Source organism: Pan troglodytes, chromosome 7 (assembly GCF_028858775.2).
Source record: "Pan troglodytes isolate AG18354 chromosome 7, NHGRI_mPanTro3-v2.0_pri, whole genome shotgun sequence".
Classification (NCBI taxonomy): domain Eukaryota; kingdom Metazoa; phylum Chordata; class Mammalia; order Primates; family Hominidae; genus Pan; species Pan troglodytes.
The window spans coordinates 36,933,454-36,950,175 of record NC_072405.2 but is presented as its reverse complement, the minus strand read 5'-3'; positions in this window follow the sequence as shown (position 1 = coordinate 36,950,175).

The following is a 16,722-nucleotide window of genomic DNA, read 5'->3' as shown; positions in this document are numbered from 1 at the left end:
TGGTGCACACCTGTAATCCCAGCTACTTGGGAAGCTGAGGCAGGAGAATCGCTTGAGCAAGGGAGGCAGAGGTTGCAGTGAGTTGAGATTACACCGCTGCACTCCAGCCTGGGCGACAGAGCAAGACTCTGTCTCAAAAAAGAAAAAATCAATTTACAAAAGCCAGTAGCATTTCTATACACCAATTACGTTCATGCTGAGAGACAAAGCAATAATGCAATCCAGTTTACCCACACAAAAACAAAATACCTAGGAATACATCTTACTAAGGAGGTGAAAGGAGGAATACATCTAACTAAGGAGGAGAACTACAAAACACTGCTGAAAGAAATCAGAGATAACACAAACAAATAGAAAACCATTCCATGCTCATGGATTGGAAGAATCAATATCCTTAAGATGGCCATGCTGCCAAAAGCAATCTGTAGATGCAATGCTATTCCTATGACACTACCAATGTCATTTTTCACAGAACTAGACAGAACTATCCTAAAATTTCATATAGAACCAAAAAAGGGTCCAAATCACCAAAGCAATCCTAAGCAAAATGAACAAATACAGAGGCATCACATTACTCAACCTCAAACTATACAACAAGGCTACCATAACCAAAACAGCATGGTACTGGTACAAAAAAAAAGAAAAAAAACCCAGACACATAGACGAATGGAACAGAACAGAGAACCCAGAAATAAAGCTGCACACCTACAGCCATCTGATCTTCAACAAAATCAACAAAAATAAGCAATGGGGAAAGGAACCCCTCCCTATTCAATAAATGGTTCTGGGATAGCTGGCTAGCCAAATGCAGAAGAATGGACCCCTACCTTTCACCAGATACAAAAATTAACTCAAGATGGATTAAATATTTAAATGTAAGACCTCAAACTATAATAATCCCAGAAGAAAACCTGGGAAACATCATTCTGGACATAGGCCTTAGGAAAGAATTTGTGATTAAGTCCTCAAAAGTAATTGCAACAAAAACAAAAATTGAGAAGTGGGACCTATTAAACTAAAGAGCTTCTGTACAGCAAAAGAAACTATCAACAGAGTGATCACCTGAGGTCAGGAGTTCAAGACCAGCCTGGCCAACGTGGTGAAACCCCATCTCTACTAAAAATACAAAAATTAGCCAGGTGTGGTGGCATGTGCCTATAGTCCCAGCTACTTGGGAGGCTGAGGCAGGAAAATTGCTTGAACCCAGGAGGCAGAGGCTGCAGTGAGCCAAGATCACGCCACTGCACTCCAGCTTGGGCAACAAAATGAGACTTTGTCTCAAAACAAATAAACAAACAACAACAAAGATAAAAAAAACCAGAGTGAACAACATATAGAATGGGAGAAAATATTTGAAATTATGTATTTGACAAAGGTCTAATGTCCAGAATCTACAAGGAACTTAAACAATTAAACAAGGAAATAACCCCTTTAAAAAGTGGGCAAAAGACAGGAACAGACACTTCTCAAGACATACAAACAGCCAAGAAACATATGAAAAAAAGTTCATCATCACTAATCATCCAGGAAATGCACATCAAAACCACAATGAGATACCATCTCACACCAGTCAGAATGGCTATTATTAAAAAGTGAAGGCAACAACCTATTTCTCTGGGTGCCTTTTTTTTTTTTTTTTGACATGGAGTCTTGCTCTGTCACCCAGGCTGGAGTACAGTGGCACTATCTCGGCTCACTGCAACCTCTGCCTCCCAGGTTCAAGTGATTCTCCTGCCTCAGCCTCTCAAGTAGCTGGGATTACAGGCACATGCCACCACACCTGGCTAATTTTTGTATTTTTAGTAGAGACAGGGTTTCACCATCTTGGCCAGGCTGGTCTTGAACTCCTGACCTTGTGATCCACCCGCCTCAGCCTCCCAAAGTGCTGAGATTACAGACGTGAGCCACCGTGCCCGGCCTCTTTCGCCTATTAAACTTATACTACAAAAAAAAAAAAAAAAAAAAAAAGTGAAAAAACAGATGCCGGCAAGGCTGTGGTGAAAGGGAGCTCTTGTGCACTGTTGTTGCAAATGTAAATTAGTTCAGCCACTGTGAAAAGCGGTTTGGAGATTTCTCAAAGAACTTAGAACTACCATTTGACCCAGCAATCCCATTACTGGGTATATATCTCAAAGAAAATAAATTGTTCTACAAAAAAACACATGTACTCCTATGTTCACTGCCATTTTTCCATAAAATAGATAACATGTTTCTACACTCCAGGGATCCAGGAGCCCTAAGTGAACAACTCTTGGTCTAAACAGGGCTACAGAGAAGCGGAAGACAAGGAAAGGAGGCAGAGAGGCAGAAAGATGGAGAGACACACAGAGAGAGCCAGAAGGAAAGCGAGCAAGCAGCAGGGAGGGGGCCCAGCAGCCTCTTCCCTCCCCCCACCCCCAGTCACCTCCCCCGCCTCCGCATGTGCCTGAAGCCCTTGCAAGGCTAAGCCTGGGCTCATCTCTGAAGATGGGCTTCCCTCAGTGCCTCTCTGTGTCCCCTGCCCACCTCTCTCTCCTTATCAAAGCTGGCTCCCCACAGGAAAGGGAGCGCCATACTCACCGAGGTGCACCATTCGATTGCAACAGCAGGGCTCACAGTCCTGCGGTCTGTTAGGCTGTGTTACCTTGGCTCTCAGGTCCCCTGTTTACCTCTCAAGTCCCCTGTTTCTCATTTGTACAATGGAGGATTCACATACAGATGCTCCTCAATGAGGACAGGGTTACATCCCCATTAACTCATTGTAAATTCAAAATATCATAAGTCGAAAATGCATTGAGGAGGCTGGGTGCCGTAGCTTACTCCTGTAAACCCAGCACTTTGGGAGGCTGAGGCGGGCAGATCACTTGAGGTCAGGGGTTTGAGGTCGAGTTCCACCAGCCTGGCCAACACGATGAAACCCCGTCTCTACAAACAATGCAAAAATTAGCTGAGTGTGGTGGCGGGCACCTGTAATCCCAGCTACTCAGGAGGCTGAGGCAGGAGAATCGCTTGAACCCAGGAGGCAAAAGTTGCAGTGAGCTGAGATCATGCCATTGCACTCCAGCCTGGGAAACAAGAGCGAAACTCTGTCTCAAAAAAAAAAAAAAGCGTTGAATACACCTATAGAACACCACAGACTAGCCACGCCTGCCTTAAATGTTCTCGGAACACTTATGTTAGTTGATAGTTGGGCAAAATAATCTAACACAAGCCTATTTTACATAGAGTGTTCAATACCTCATGTAATTTAGTGAAAATCAGAAAAGTTGTATGGATGGGTGCTGGAAGTATGGTTTCTACTGAATGCATGTTGTTGTTACCACCATCGTTAAGTCAAAAAATTTTTAAGTTGAACCATCCTAAGTCAGGGACATCTGTAGAGGATAACGGATGTTTTTGAATGAATACGATGTCAGCTCAGAAGCACAGGGGGCAGTGGGAGTCAGGGTGTCATGGACAGACAGCAGGTGCAAAAGCTGCCAGGAAGACCAGCTAAGGCTCCCTCTCTTCTAAGACCTGTGGGTGACAGGAGCAGGGGGGCAGAATGAAGGGAACCTCCCTCTTTTGGCGGAGGGAGGGACCTCCCTTTTTGCACTTCTGCATAGTGTGGTGCTTTGTTTTTTTTTTTAGATGGAGACCTCAGGTGATCTGCCCGCCTAAAGTGCTGGGATTACCGGCGTGAGCTACTGCACCCAGTCTGCTTAGTGTGGTCTTGTGATTAAAGAAGGTGGTTACTGCAGCGAGGCCATCAACCTTGTGTCTAAATCTGATCTCTGCCCTCGGCCTCTTCCCTTTCCTTGGGTGTCAGCTGGGGGATGGCCCAGAAGGGCATTTTGGAACTGACATCTATAAATTCCAACTTAACTTTTAACACTAAATATCTAGGCTTGGCTCTAGAGCTTTCATTCTAGAGTTCTTGCCAAGAGAAGAGCTACAAGAAAAAGTCCCGTCGGGGATTTGAAGCAGGGCTAATGTAAGGAATAAAGTGGCTGGATTAAGCCCGCCCCTTTACAGGAATAAGGACTGCTGACATAATATTCTTAACCTCCTGTTATTTTCTTATGGGTTATATTTCCTAAGCATCTGGGGGCTGGGGGGCAGGTATTGTTCAGAAGAACAGAGACTTTGTTTTAGATGACTTGGGGCAAACAATGTTCCCATTCAAGGGATCAAGGTGGGAGTAATGGATGGAGGAAGAAAGGAATAGATCAAGTGTGAAAATTCGGTGCCAAACAACTTCCACAAGCTTCCTTCCAGCTGATCTGACCCTTTTCAGTGAGATGTGTGAACTACACTGTTGCTTTGAGATCTTTCCACTGAGGTGAACGTGGGAGCCACAGGCATTCCTTCATTTGCAATCCTACAAGACAAGGCTCTGGGCCAAAAGCGAATAATGAGCTCCTCCCCTCCAGTCAGTCAACAGGCAGTGCTCATTAGGAAAGCTCCCTAGAGAGACGCCCTCCTGGGCTTGCCGGCAGGTGTGTCTGCACACTCCCCACCTGCTCCCCGTGGCTGAGGCCAGCTGCTAAAGAGAAAGGGCTGCTGGGGCAAAGGGGAAGGGGGAACAAATCGAGAGGCACTTTAAAGACATCTCGTCATCACCTGCTTACTTGTCTGTCTGGGATACAGAGGGTTTGCTTGTTGCCCAGGCAACTCAAAAATCCATGATGTGGGGGGACTGGACACAGGGGCTCATGACTGTAATCCAAGCATTTTGGGAGGCTGAAGTGGGAGGATCACTTGAGCCCAGGAATTTGAGATCAGCTTGGGCAACATGGGGAGACCTCGTATCTAAAAAACAAAACAAAAAACAATAACAGAAACAGCCGGGTATGGTGGCGTGCACCTGTGGTCCCAGCTACTTGGTAGGCTGAGATGGGAGGATCACTGAAGCCAGGGAGGTCAAAGCTGCAGTGAGCTATGATTGCACCACTGCACCCCAGCCTGGGCGACAGAGCGAAACCCTGTCTCAAAAAAAAAAGAATCTGTGATGTGGGGAAATGTTTTTTAAAGCATGATCCCTGGGCCATAGAGGGCAGAATCATGTGTGCTTTTAAAATTCAGATTCCTGGATCCTACCGCAGACCTACTGAATCAAAAATCCCTTAGGAATCTGTTTTCTCTTAATTGCCCCTCACCTCTCTGGCCTCCAGGTGATGTTGATGCAAAGTAAAATTTGAGAATCTCTGTTCTAATAGAAGGAGCTCTTCTCTGAGACTCACAGGAAGTGGATTTCTAGTCCTGGTTTTCCTTCAAGCTAACGGGGCCTCAGTTTTATCATCTGTTGGTTTGGATCAGGGGTCAGCAAACCACAGCCCTTGGACCCAATCTGGCCCACGGCCTGCTTTTGTAAATAAAGTTTTATTGGCACATAGCCTTAGCCTTACTCATTTGTTTCTGTATTATCCATGACTACTTTTGTGCTACAACAGCAGAGATAAGGGATTGTGACAGAGACTGCTGTGGGGCCCTAACAAATCAATAAGTTAATAGGAACTAGGAAGGAGCCAGGCTAGCAGAACAGGGACCTAATCCAGGGAGCTAACCCTGTTTGCAACCCCTTTGTGTGAAAAACCACAGCCACTATCTTGCAACTCCAGAAATGAAGGTATGTGAGTTGCAAGAAGGCTAAGATCAGCAAAGTGTTTCCCTCAGGGACCTGGAAAGGCCTGGCAGTTATAATTCACCCTAACATATTCTAAGTGTATATAGCCAAATCTTACTTGCACGTAACCCCTTCTAGCATGACCTTGTACAGCTTCCCTCCGGCCCCTGCATCTTTGCAGACAGCCCCTTCTCTGCTGTGCTGCCCCTTGCATTCTTGCAACTTATTCTCATCCTTTCTCTAATATATCTTCCTTTCTTTACCCATGACTGTCTTGGTAAATACTTTTACCACCCGTGACGACACGGGCCCCAGCAGTCACACCCAAGACAACTGTCACAATTAGCCTGAAATGTTAACTGTGTGCCCTTTACAGAAAAAGCCTGCCAGTCCCCAGGTTGGATGATTTCTAAGCACTTTTCCAATCCTGAGATTCTTTTCAAAAGAATGAATTCCTCCCTCCGTAGACATATTTATATTGTTCCTGCGTCAAGAATTTCTTTTATTTTTGACATGGCCAGGGAGAGTGAGGAAAACCAGGGATGGAAGAGGAAGACAACATTTGGAGCTTGAGAATTAGGCGATTAGTACCACGAAAAGACGAAGGGGGAATTGAAGAGAAGGCAGGATTCCTTTCTCAGAGTTTGTTTCAAACCAGTGAAGAGTGGTCTGGTCTAAAACTGTGAAGTATTGGGTTAGTACAAAAGTAATTGCGGTTTTTGCCATTACTTTTCATGTCAAAACTTGCAATTACTTTTGCACTAACCTAATAGATGAAATTGGTTTTGGTGCCTACAACCTTTCGCCTAGCCTCATTCAGAACACTTTCCAGGCTTAGAACTTACATCTCCAGACCAAACCCTCATATTTCCTTCTACCTTACAAAATTTCCTATATTTATCTCATCCATTCCGAAATAAAGATGTTAATCTGTAAATTCATCCATGCCGATAAGCTAATGGGGAAGAGAACAAAAGCCCACTCTCAAGTAGAAAAAGGAATTTTAACTGCATTTCTGTTGTCTAATGGTTAGACTCTAACCTATGTGCCACTCTGATGTTGAGAATTTCAGTGTAATACATGAATTGAGCATCTACTGGGTTCTAGGACTTGGGCCACGTGCCCTGCCTCCGTGAGGAATGCACCATCCATCTATAGCATTCTCCCCCACTTCTTGTTGCAACATCTCTTCACCACTCCCTCTCCCTCCTTCATGCGCTACAGACTGCAGCACCTGGTCCCAGGTTTCTTCTGCAACCTGGTTCCTGCCGCCGCCTCAGCAGCTTCAAGGTCTATGCCAACAATACATCCAACACTGAAGCCTCTTGGTTACCTGATACCCTCATCTCCAATGACCATCTCCTACGCTCCACCTTGGTCACCGTCTCCCACAGTCAGACCTTGGACTTCTTATCTCCAGAAACCGGAGCCAGAGTCACTGAAAGCCAGGAGTGTCCACTCACTGCCCCCACGCCCAACACACACCACTGACTTTTTTTTCTTTTTCTTTTTTTTGTATTTTTAGTAGAGACGGGGTTTCACCATGTTAGCCAGGATGGCCTCGATCTCCTGACCTCGTGATCTGCCCGCCTCGGCCTCCCAAAGTGCTGAGATTACAAGCATGAGCCACCGCGCCCGGCCCCAACATCACTGACTTTTTAACTCACACTACCCACTTTTTAAGCCTGTTGTTAACTCTTCCTAGGATTATGACTTATTGCAGGCAACAAGCCTAGGGAGACAAGAGGACCCAAACAGAGCCTCGTGACCATTAGTTCATGACAGAATCCAAGATATCCCCAAATATTGCCAAGGGGGAAGAGAGCTGAGTCGGCAATCTGGGTCTGGTTGAGGGACCTTGGGAGGCCCCACAAAACTATTAGATGCAGAGAGAGATGGTTGGGTTGGGCACTGAAATAATGAGTAGCACTAATAAAATACATTCATATATAGAGATATTTTTAGATGGAGTCTCACTTTGTTGCCCAGGCTGGAGTGCAGTGACACAATCTTGGCTCACTGCAACCTCTGCTCCTGGGTTCAAGCAATTCTCCTGCCTCAGCCTCCTGAGTAGCTGGGACTACAGGCATGTGCCACCACGCCCGGCTAAGTTTTGTATTTTTAGTAGAGACGGGGTTTCACTATGTTGCTCAGGTTGGTCTCGAACTCCTGACCTCAAGCAATCCACCCGCCTTGGCCTCCCAAAGTGCCGGGATTACAGGTGTGGGCCATCGCGCCCAGCCCATAAATACATTAATATGTTTAAGTTCAAATAGCATTTTAGGCCAGGCGCAGTGGCCCACGCCTGTAATCCCAGCACTTTGGGAGGCTGAGGTGGATTATTTGAGCCCAGGAGTTCAAGACCAGCCTGGGCGCCACATAGCTGGGCTCTGTTTCTACAAAAAAATTTTTAAAAAATTAGCTGGGCGTGGCAGTGCATGCCTGTAGTCCCACCTACTCAGGAGGCTGAGCGGGAAGGATTGCTTGAGCCTGGGTGGTTGAGGCTGCAGTGCACCATGATTGCACTGTTGCACTTCAGCCTGAGTGACAAAGTGAGAACCTGTCTCTTAAAAAAAAAATTTTTTTTCATTTAAAAAATAAGAATTTTTAAAATACTTATTCTGTGGAAAACAGTTTCACAAAATTACAGATTATTTTAACATTAATTATAAGTTACAGCCTAAGGTATAACAGAAAGTAAACAGGCTGGGCGTGGTGGCTCATGCTGAGTCAGGAGGATTACTTGAGCCCAGGAGTTCAAGACCAGCCTGGGCAACACAGCAAGACCTCATCTCTACAGAAAAACCAAAAACTCAGCCGGGTGTGGTGTGCACACCTGTGGTTCCAGTTATCAGGAGGCTCAGGTGGGAGGATTGCTTAAGCCCAGGAGGCAGAGGTTTCAGTGAGCTGAGATTGCATCACTGCACACCAGCCTGGGGATACCCTGTCTTAAAAAAAAAAAAAATAGTGTAAGGAATGATAGAATTAGCAAAATCAACTATTTGGCAGCTGTCATAGTAATACTTTGCTAACATTTATTCAGGTAAAACTCACAGAAGGATGTGGGTAAAGAAAACCAAGTGGGTAAAAATTTGTTGAGGAATAGAATATATACATGGGCTCAAAGTATCTGTTCACAATTTGAATGGGATGCATGGATTACATGGTAGTACTGTATCAGTGTTAATTTCCTGATATTGATTGCTGTAACTTTTATCATTTTCTTCCTTCTGCTTCCTTGGGGTTTAGTGTGCTCTCTTTTTTTTGGTAAAAATTTAGGTTATTGATTTGAAAACTTTTTTTTTTAATGTAGTTTACAGCTATAAATTTCCCTTTAAGCTATAAATTTCCCTCCTTTCACTACATCCCATAAGTTTTGGTATGTTGTGTTCTTATTTTCATATATTTCAAAGTATTTTCTAATTTCCCTTCTGATTTCTTATTTGAGCCATTGGTTATTTAGTTCTTGTATGTTTAAAGCTTTTTTTTCTAAAGCTACAATACTTAAAGGTACACCTTAGCTGAATATAAAATTGTTACTTTTCTTGAGTTTCCTAAAAATGAGGCTTTATGTTGGCCTTGCTTTGTATATTGCTTTAGAGAAGTTTAATGCCAGAATAATTCTCTTGTCTTTTTAAGTTAGTTAACTTTTTTTTTTTCTTCTCAAGACTCTCAGGGTTTTTTCTGTGTCCCTAAAGTCTAATCATTTTACCAGGTGCTTTAGTTAACCAACCACCCCAAAACTTAGTGACTTAAGACAATAATGATTTATTATATCTCACGATTCTACAACTTGAGTTGGAATTACATGTGCAATCCTTCTGTTACTCACGGTCTCTGTTGGGACACTCACATATTTATTGCCTTAGCTAGGGTGGCTAAAACACAGGGTAGTTGGGCCTCTTTATATGGGGGCTCATGGCTCCAAGTAGGAGCATTCCAAGAGGACAACCCCTAATACACAAACACTTAACAAGCACCTGCTTGCAACATGCTGATGTCTTATTGACCAAAGCAACTCACATGGCCAAGCCAGAGTCAGTGTGGGAGGAGATTACAAAGGACGTGAATGCCGGGTGGTGTGATTCATTTCAGTTACAGCCACAGTTTACCTTGCCAGGATATGTTTCAGAATTGATCATTCCAAATCAGTTTTCTCAGTACCCAGGGGACCCTATCAATATGTAGACTCAAGTCTTCTTATATTTCTGGGTAGCGTTCTGTTTTGGTTTTTCTCAGCTTTGCAGATATTATTTTTGGGCTGTGGTGATGGAAATTTTACCGGCCAGAATCTTTTGCTTTTCTTTTTCTGTTTCTTTCTTGAAGTAGGTTTATATAAGTGAAGACTGTTTACATCTCTGCATTTCCTGAGCAGGGTTGGTGGTGAGTTTGGGAGCATCCTTTTCTGATGGTGTAGTAAAGTATATTTCTTCAATGGGCAGCTTTTGGGAAGGAGTCAAGGGAAGAGTTTAGCTGTCCTTTGACTTTTTGGTTTTCTTTCATTTTGCAAGGTTCTGAAACTTCCCCTCAAGATTCTTTTCCCCTTTACTACTCAGTTTCCACGGGGCCCTTCTGCCTCTCCTACTCCCCATTTTCTTGCTCTCTTTGCCCTGAGATGACTACATCCTCGAATCTTGCATGTACTCTTAAGGTCCTGTGACCTCTAACCTGACAAGACTCTTCCAATATTTTCATAACGTTGAGTGGAACTTTGATTTTAGCTCAATCCTCTTTTCTCTTTCGCTCTCTCTCTCCGTTTTTTTTTTTTTTTTTTTGAGACAGAGTCTTGCTCTGTCACCCAGGCTGGAGTGCAGTGGTATGATCTCAGCTCACTGCAACCTCTGCCTCCCGGATTCAAACGATTCTCCTGCCTCAGCCTCCCAAGTAGCTGGGACTACAGGTGTGCACCACTATGCCTGGCTAATTTTTGTATTTTTAGTAGAGATCAGGTTTCACCATGTTAGCAAAGCTGGTCTCGAACTCCTGACCTTAAGTGATCTACCTGCCTCAGCCTCCCGAAGTGCTGGGTTTACAGGCGTGAGCCATTGTGCTGGGCCCCTTTTCTCTCTTAAGTGCAGTTTTTCTAGACCCTCTGGCTCTCTGCAAAGTTTGGCAGTGGGGTCTCAAGAGAAATCTCTGCTGTAGGACAGTGTTTACTTTCCTGCTTTAGGTAATTTGAAGTTTGCGGTGTTTGTCTTCTTGTTATGCTAAAGGTGTGTGATGAGTATGGTTGTATTCTTTTTGTTGAAAAACAGTAAGAGGTAGATATGGAGGGACTTGGGGTAGGTGGCCACAGTGATCTTGGCTACCCAGATCATTTGAGCCCTCATTCTTTTTTTTTGAGATGGAGTCTTGCTCTGTCACCAGGCTGGAGTGCAGTGGAGCCATCTTGGCTCACTGCAACCTCCGCCTCCCAGGTTCAAGCAATTCTCCTGCCTCAGTCTCCTGAGTAGCTGGGATTACAGGTGCGTGCCACCACACCCAGCCAAGTTTTTTGTATTTTTTTTTAGTAGAGACAGGGTTTCATAATGTTGGCCAGGTTGGTCTCGAACTCCTGATCTCTGGTGATATGCCTGCCTTGGCCTCCCAAAGTGTTGGGATTACAGGTGTGAGCCACCGTGCCCAGCTGAGCCTTCATTCTTGAGAGATAGTTTAGCTGGCTGATAATTCCTGGTTTACAGTTGCTTTTCTTTGAATAAAGTAAAATATATTCCTGAATCCTGACTTCCGCTATTGCTGTAAAGAAAGCAGCCTTTGGTGTAATTGCTATTCCTTTATGATTGATCTGTCTCCGTTCTGGCTGCTTCATTTTTTCCCTTCTGGTATTCTTCCATTTTCCTATAAGGTGTCCAAATGCACTTAAAAAAAATTACTCATCTTAGCATTGACTTGGCTCCATGGACTTGATGATCAATATCTTTCAACAATTCTAGAAAATTCTTAGCTCTTAGCACTTGAAATGTTTCTTTTTCCCATTACTTTTTCTAGAATGCTGATTTAATGTCATTTCACGTCTATTTCTTTGTCTTTCTGTGCTGCATTTGGGATAACTTCTTCAAATTAATCTTGTGTTAGTTATTTATCGTGGCATAACAAATTACTCCAAAAGGGAGCAGCGTAATGCAGCAAAGGTTGATCATTTCACAGTTTCTGAGAGTCAGGAGTCCAGGCGTGGCTTGGTTTGGTGGTTCTGGCTTAGCGTCTCACAAGGAGCCGTCAGCCAGGGCTGTGGTCGTGTGAGGGCATCACCAGGGCTAGAGTAGCTGCTTCCAAGGCCTTGGCTTGCCCCAACGCCTTAGCTCCTTGTCACCTGGCCTCTCCACAGGGCTGCTGGAGTGCCCTCATGACATGACAGCTGGCTTCCCCAGACAGGGATCCAAGAGAAACAGCAAGAAGCTACCGGAAGCTACAGTGACTTCTATGACCTTATCTCCAAAACTGTAGAGCTTCACTTCTGCTTTATTCTATTTGTTAGAAGCAAAAAGCTAAAGAATTCTGGACATTTAAAAAAATCACTTTTTTATTTCACTAATCTCTCATCAGTTGTTTCTTCTGTTGTTTCTAATTAAATTATTAAATTGTTCATACCTATTAATTCTATTAGGTCTTTTTTTTTCCAAATCTGCCTTGCCATTTTTCATAGTATCTTGTTCCTTAGTTATACCCCTGATACCTTCTTTTATTTCTTTAAATATATTAAATTATTTTGTATCCTTTATTAATTTTAGAATATGGAAGTCTTTGGAGAATAGGCTCTCACTCACAATGTCTTGTTCTCTTTTGTGTGTTTTGCTAGTTTTGACTACGAACTTTTCATTTACCTTGCAAATTTCTCTGTGGGAATTCCTTGACACCGGAACTGAAATTGCACTCCTCCAAAGAAACGGTGCATTTGTTTCTGCCAGTTGCATGAAATTACAGTCATCCAGGACCCTTGGAGTTATATTCTTGGCTTCAGGTTCAAATCACACAGAGAAAAGTGTATATTTGGAACAAACAATGTTCATGAAGGCAGTTATGGTTACAAATTCTCAGGGGGGATTCACCATACTCCTGCCAACCAACGCTAAATTTGAAGCAATAAAGTTTCTTTGATGTCCCGTTCTGCAGGATTTCTTCTTTTTTCCTCCCTCACCTTCACAGTGAAAGTATACCCCTTTGGAAGCCTCCTATTACATTCTCTAATTGGCTGGAGCTTAGGCTCAATCTCTCGCCGCCCATATGTTGTGCTGTCTTTAGCGTTCAGCAGAAACTCTCACAGCAGAAGCTGGTGCTGCTGCTTATTACCAATGATTTTTGCTTTCACTTTGTTTTTGACTTTTATTGGTAAGATCAGGGCAGCTTAGCAATGCAAATTACAAAGATTTTCATACATAGTCCAGAATTTGGGCTGTTTTCGTTGGGAAGGTCACTGAAAGTATCTAACCTTCCAAGTGCTGGAAATGCAAATTCCCCAGTTACTGCTCAATCCATTTGCAATTGCCTTTACTCCCATCCACTGAAGTTGTTCTTTTCAATAACCTCCATGATGTCAAATCAAATTGTCTGAGTCATCATCTTATTTGATTTTTTTTTCTTTTAAAGACAGGGTCTCGTACAGTGGTAGCATCATAGCTCACTGCAGCCTCAAACTCCTGGGCTTTAAGTGATCCTCCTACCTCAGCCTTCTGAGTAGCTCAGACTATGAGCTAACCACACCTTGCTAATATATATATATTTTTATATATATTATATATGTAACAAAAAATATATATGTGTATATATATTTCTTTTTTGTAGAGACAAGGGTCTCACTTTGTTGCCTAGCTAGTCTCAAACTCCTGGCTTCAAGCAATCCTCCCACCTCGGCCTCCCAAAGTGCTGGAATTACAGGTGTGAGTCACAGTGTCTGGCTTTATTTGATCTTTTTTTTTGAAATGGAGTTTCACTCGTTGCTCAGGCTGGAGTGCAATGGCACGATCTCAGCTCACTACAACCTCCATCTCCTGGGTTCAAGCGATTCTCCTGCCTCAGCCTCCCGAGTAGCTGGGACTACAGGCACCTGCCACCACGCCGAGCCAATTTTCTGTATTTTTAGTAGAGACAGGGTTTCACCATATTGACCAGGCTGGTCTTGAACCCCTGACCTCAGGTGATCCACCAGCCTCAGCCTCCCAAAGTGCTGGGATTACAGGCGTGAGCCACTGTGCCCACTGCCTTATTTGATCTTTAAGGATCATTTGATGGGTTGAACTACTCTCTCCTTTACAAATCACCTTTCTCTCCTGGCTTCCCTGATAACACATCCCCCTGACCGTCTCCCTATCTCACAGGTCTCTCCTTCTCTGCTTTCCTGACCTTTTGTCCTTTACACAAATTCTCTTCACTACAAAGTCTTCTCCAAGGTAATCTCATGTAGCCTGATGGCTTTAAATACCACCTAAATCTTTATGATTCTCAAGTTTCTATCTCAGGTCAAAATCTCAACCAGAGATCCAGACTCATATGTCTACCTGCTTACTTGGGATTTCCACTTGGATGGCTAGCAGTCACCTAACATCTAACCAGTCCAGAATAGAACACATGATTTTTCTCTCTCCAGCATCTGCTCTTCCCCCAGTCTTCATTTCAGTAAGTGACACCATAATCCATGAGGCTGCTCTAGTCAAAACACGAAGTCATCTATTATTCATCCCCTTTCCTTCATCTGTCACATCCAGTACATCAGTAAGTCTAGCTCTACTTTCAAAATACTTCCCTTTTTTTTCATCTCTACAACTTTAATCTGAGTCCCAGTCATACTATTATCTCTAACGTGTACTAGCATAGTTGCTTTTTGAATTGGTCTCCTTGTGTGCTTTTTTTTTTTTTTTTTTTAAGTACAGGATCTTGATCTGTCACCCAGTGTGGAGTGCAGTGGTGCAGTCTTGGCTCACTGCAACCTCTGCCTCCCGGGCTCAAACGATCCTCCCACCTCAGCCTCTCAAAATAGCTGGTGGGGCCATAGGTGCACACCATGACGCCCTGCTAAGTTTTGTATTTTTTTTGTAGAGATGGGTTCCACCATATTGCCCAGGCTCCTGTGTGCACTCTTGGTCCTCATAACCCATTTTCTATGGAGCTGCCAGAATAATTTTTTTAAAAAATAAAATTATGTCATGTTAATCCCTTAACTAAAACCACTGTTTAGTACTTTAAACAATATCCACATTGTTTTTGAAGACCTTTAGGGGTCTCTTATCAGACAGTGTTACAATATTTATCACCATCTGAAATTAATGTTTATTGTCTATGTTCTCCCTTTAGATTCAAAATTCTGATTACAGGACTTCAACAGAACAAGTGCATTTTGTTCCCTGATGTAATCTCAACAATCAATAGGTGGTCAATAAATATTGATTGACTTTTCCATATTCTATAAACCCCTCTGTACCCTCAGTCCTCATGGCAGAAGTAACTTCTTCCACATGTGTGCCTCCATGATGCTTTGAGCACAGCAGTATTGCAGTACTCAGGTGTTTAGGAGCTCATCTCTTCACAAGGGTGTGAGCTTTGCAAGAGTAGAAACCACGTCGTTTTCTCCTTTACATGCCTAGGGTCTTACAGAAGAAGTAGGTAAACAAATGAGTATTTACTGAATAAATGAATGAATGAATGCTATTGAATGGTTACAGATACTTGAAACATCATTTTTAAAGCAATTTTCATCAACAGACGAGGAACAATATACAAATGACCCTTGGTTCTGAAAAAAACTAAAATTATGACAGCTAAAACAGGCTTACAGTTAAATATGTCATGTAAAGAGCCTTTATCAATGAACAGGACAAGGAGAAGAAAGGAAGGATTTTTCAATTTTTTCTCCCCCAAAATAGGATGTCAAGGATTTTTCGATTAAAGGATTTAGCTTGTTCTTACCTGAGAAGCTCTGGATTTGCTAATTTTAGTGCTGCAGCAGTGGCTCCAGAAATAAGCCAATATCTGGCCCACACATTTTTGGAATTTTCAGAAATGCTTACCATCATGCTGAGAATGCACGGGAATCTTTGTCACTACAATAAGGGTTAATTTGGAATCCACCAAATTGATGAGTGGAGGCCCATGCATTACCTGTGCCCTAGGGGGCTGTTACCAACAGTTCCCCTAATCTGGCTCAACTGTACCCAATCTGTTGTCAGAGAACAACTTCCCTCCTTCTGCCTTTCTGGTCACTTGGACATGTGAGAAATCAGAAGCTTGCATACATAGTGTATGAATGTATTGCCCATATTTAGCAAACACTTTTCCAACAAGTCTGGTGTCAAAAAATGATTCACTTCATATGGAGTGTTTAAATTCTTCTGCTGTTTTTATTATTGTACAGTAGCTTGTCTAATATTATTTGAGGCTGATGAGGACATTCCATTAGCCCCAAAGGGCTTTTAGTCTTGAGCTGTCCAAGAGATAGTAAAAAGAGCTCAACACAATTCTTCAGCTGCAGAATAGAAGACAGTGACTCATCAGTACTTTAGTAGAGAGCTTTTGTTATTTTCAAAATATTTTTGAGTGCCTGGTGTTATAGCTTTTGTTTGTTTAAATAAGTGGATTTGTGTATAACTCTCTTTTGTGTTATGTTCACGGTCTCAGGAGAACCCAGAGACTAGATACTAAAGCTGTGTACCCTAACTTTTTAATAGTTGGTACATGTGAAAATCTCATTTTTCCAAAGCCTAAGTTGCTCCTCATCTCCTTCTGACAAATGGGTGCATTTGCTGGTGGAAGTGTGGGGTTGAAAAAAAAAAACCCCACCATGCTTGATTAGATTAAAAGAGAAAAATGAAGGCCATATGGAAATAAATGAAAACTGAAAAAATAATGATAAAAAAGAATAATAAAAGAGATGAAATCAGAAGAAAGGCAGCAGGGACTGATTGCTCTTATTAATGTCAATTTCTCCAACCTGCCTCCACCCACCTCAACAGTCTGTTTCATGGCGACTGGCCAGCTCTCTGAAATGTTTCTGACTCTTAATGGCCTCCTTGTGCCATTTTCCATTACTCATTTGTTTACTGCCTACACTTTGTGGATGTGGAGGTGTGAGGCTTAGTATATTAGTTTTCTATTGCTGCCGTAAAAAATTACCCAAATTTAGGGGTTTAAGCGACATGAATTTATTATCT